The 4,032-nt window shown below is 30.8% G+C and overlaps 1 non-coding gene across 1 annotated transcript; it reads left to right on the forward strand.

Moving 5' to 3' along the window:
* Window positions 1-767: 767 nt before the first annotated feature.
* On the forward strand, window positions 768-926 carry LOC126023308 (U1 spliceosomal RNA). The gene has a single exon (XR_007500478.1). It is a non-coding gene; the product is annotated as a U1 spliceosomal RNA (small nuclear RNA).
* The last annotated feature ends 3,106 nt before the right edge of the window (window positions 927-4,032 follow it).

Here is a 4,032-nt window from a genome sequence, read left to right on the forward strand (position 1 = left end):
TATTTAGTAATCCTAGCAGAGAATTTAAACTACTTTCACTTTCAATCTGAAAATCCAAAATCATGTGTTTTTATAATCACAATGCCATTCTATCTTCTATCCTAGAAACATAGGATGGATATGTTTATCTAAGAACATAAATATTTCAAGTCACTTACGGTGTATATAGATTTATTTGAAAAGTCACTTTGCCCCCAGTTATAAGAATAAAAAAGACTGACATTTTCATAACTAAAGTCTGACAAAATTTGTCAAACTACTAAAGAAATTACAATTATGGCTTTGCCTTTTCCTAAGCATTGCAACTTTTTAGTTTAAATTGAGATATTAAAGTGAAGAGTATAAATATAAGGTGACATATAGACATATAGCCTTATTTTGTTTTATTTTGCACTCTTTGAAGCCACACCCAGCTGTGCTCAGAAATCGGTGATCAGAAATCACCTTGGATGACTCCCCAGACATACAGTGTGAAAACTTCACTCTGCTTTCAACTTTCATTTTTTTAGAAGCTATATAAGAGCATCGTTAAGTCATAGAATTACTAATGAAAGAGCATTGATAACTAAGGTTTCCACAGTGTTGTTTCATTTTAGCAAGCACTCATACTTAGAGCAATTTACAGATTGGAAGCATTGTATCAGAAAATATATTTTGATACTTTAGATTAAATCATATGCATTATGAGAGTATTGGGCTTGGTGTGCAGTGAAGAGGATCTAATTGGATCTAATATTAGGGCTTATCTTTAACTTTTCAAGAATTTTATACTTACCTGCAGGGGAGATACCAGGATCACGAAGGTAATTTTCCCAAAGTGAGGCTTATCCATTGCACTCCAGATGTGCTGACCCATGAAATTTCCTCAAATATGGGAAACTCAGCAGCATAATTGTGGTAGTGAGACTGTGTTTGTGTTCTCCCGTGAAAAAAAAAAATCAAGAATTTTGATATACTAGCACGCTGGAATCTTAATAGACTATTGTTAACTTCAAATGGACTGTGTCAGAAATATTTATATATTGGCAAACAGAAGAATTAAAGCACTCTGTCCCAACCCATATTATCTTAAACATTTAGTAGTACATAATTGTGATGTAATAGATTCTAATAGCAAATTGATTAAAAATCTAAGATTTGGGGCCAGAGAGATAGCATGGAGGTAAGGCGTTTGCCTTTCATGTAGGAGGTTTTCAGTTTGAATCCCGGCACCCTATATGGTCCCCCGTGCCTGCCAGGAGCAATTTCTGAGCCTGGAGCCAGGAATAACCCCTGAGCACTGCCGGGTGTGACCCAAAAACCACAAAAAAAAAAAAACACACACAAAAATCTAAGATTTATTTATGTATCATTTTTAAAGGTATAAGTTAAAGCCATAAAGTTTATTTTTAAAATAGTGATAGAGATATAATAGTGAAGTCTTTATATTAAACTATAGATATTTTAAGTTTTTTCTCATTAATGTGCACGCATTTGTATTAAGTAAATTAAAAGTGATCTCAGTTTTTATTTATTTTATTCTAAATGTCTTCATATTTTTATTATATAGCAATACTAAAATAATAATAAAATAATATTAATTTTAAAATATAACTTTAGTTAAATATTGTTGAAAAGTTCAGAAATTACATTTGTATTCTTAACTTTCAAAATATATGTGAAATATGAAAATTTGACATTTTAATCTAAATATTTTAGAAATGAAAATCTATGATCCTTAAATATATATAATATCCTGATTAAAATTTTAAACTTTAGATACTTTATACAATGCTTTCTATATCTAACTTCTGCCTTCTTGAAGCATTGACATGGAAGAATATATGTCTGGATGTATAATGCAAATTATATATTTAGCAAGTCCCTCTTTTGATGTATATATACCTTTTAAACCAAAGACTACTTAATAAATATTTGCAATTTCAGTGTAATATCCATGCATAGAAGAATTATCATTATCACTTATTTTACACAATCTCAGTCAAACTCAGGTCAATCACATATAAAAGAATCACTCTACCTACTGCACTATCATTCCAGTTCTAATCATAAACTTTATATTAAAAACATCAGTTTCAGAAGAGCCAACAATTTATTGGGAGAGAAGAAGATGGAGGAAAACCTAACTTCCTAGGATAAGCAACTAATTTTAAGACTGTAGTTTTAAACAATAGTAATTCACAGAGTGTAATGTTGATGAAGCAATGAAAAATATACATATGTAACAAAATATGTGGTGTAATATAAATCTATGTAAAGATAGTCAATTAATCTTTGACAAAGAGTAAAGACAATATAATTTTGTAAACATATGTTCTCATCAAACAATGTTAGAAGAGCTAGATAATCACGTGCTCCTCCTACACCCCACAAGAAGCATCTAAACATAAGAGAATATAGACATATGAGAATACACTTTACAGAGATTAACTTAAATTGAACCATAGATCTGAAAATAAAATGCAAATCTATAGTTGGAGAACTCTTAGGGGATATTAAAGAAGGAAATTTTCATCTGGGAATAGCATTAACATATTTTAAGAGTAAGAGTAAAGTCACGATGCATGAAAGAAATAATTGATTATGTTAAACTTTAATAACAATCACTTATTTTCTGTGATAATTTTTCAGAGCTGCAAAAATCAATCCACGAAGAGAGAAATATTTGCAAAGTATAAAATTAGTTGTGATCAAAAATAGAACAGGGATTACTGCTTCACTGACTGTTTAGACCTCTGCACTGCAAGTGATCCCTTGAGCACTGGCAGGTGCATTCCAAAATCCTACACATACATAATCAAATTGATAAAATTAATTCTAATTTGAAATACACAGAAAAAAATCTTTAAGCAATAAAACAAATAACAATTTTTGAAAAAATAAATTATAGTAGAAACATACCCAGAGAAGATGTGTCAATTAAATATACTCAATAGGTCAAAAAGATAATATAGTGGGTAATGATCTGCCTTGCATGCAACTGACCTGATTTTGATATCTGGCACTGAATATGGTTCTTCCAAAACCAAAAGAATTGAGTACTGAATACAAAGTCAGAAAATAACCCTGGGTATAGAGCCACGAATCATCCCTGATCAAGGGCTAGTCTGACTCACTATTCAAAAACAAAAAGAAAACACATTGAACAATCAAATTGATATAAATTACTGAAAGGATTTCAAAATATATTCAGGAAGAAAACTTCATACACATCTCTATAGAAGACTTATTTATATTTGCTGTAATTTGGAAACTACCAAGTGACCTTCATTTGGCAAATGGACTAAGCTTCTTAAATCTAGATCATGAAGTATTATTCAATAATGAGAAGAAACTATCTGTCAAGATGAGAACCATGAGGAACATAAAACAACAGCTACTAATTTAAAGGCATAATATTAATATATATGATATTTTGTTCCAAATATATATTTCATTATTGTGTTCTTCACAGTAATATAAATAGACAAAAATGGAGGAAAATATTTAAAAAAATTTAGAGTGAAAATATTATGTTAGAGTAAGATATTGCCACAATTCATAGAATGTATAACAGTAAGAATGTGTCAAATTTAAAGTCTGGAGGGCTATATATATTTTTTTTGTGTGTATATGTTGCCATATAGATTTATCGATTATATTCTGTTACACACTTGTGTGGGCTTTTGATCATTTAGCAGGCTAGGCATATCTGTGCCTTCCTTTAATTTGCTATTAATTGAAAAGTGCTCTAAATTTTGTCTCCTTTTAAAATAAATTACAATGAAGGATTTTACATGAATTACAGTCATGGATATTTACAATATCCTATAAGTTTACTCTAATTGTAATAATATCCATAGACAATAGAGATGAAGGACAAGAGAACCATTTGGTGTGTGTGTCTGCGCGCGTGCGTGCATGCATGCGTGTGTGTATGTGTGTGTGTGTGTGTGTCACACCCGACAGCTCAGGGGTTACTCCTGGCTCTATGCTCATAAATAGCCTCTGCCAGGCACAGGAGACCATATAGGATGCCGGTATTTGCACTTT

The sequence above is a fragment of the Suncus etruscus genome, chromosome 11, assembly GCF_024139225.1.
Source record: "Suncus etruscus isolate mSunEtr1 chromosome 11, mSunEtr1.pri.cur, whole genome shotgun sequence".
NCBI classification, from domain to species: domain Eukaryota; kingdom Metazoa; phylum Chordata; class Mammalia; order Eulipotyphla; family Soricidae; genus Suncus; species Suncus etruscus.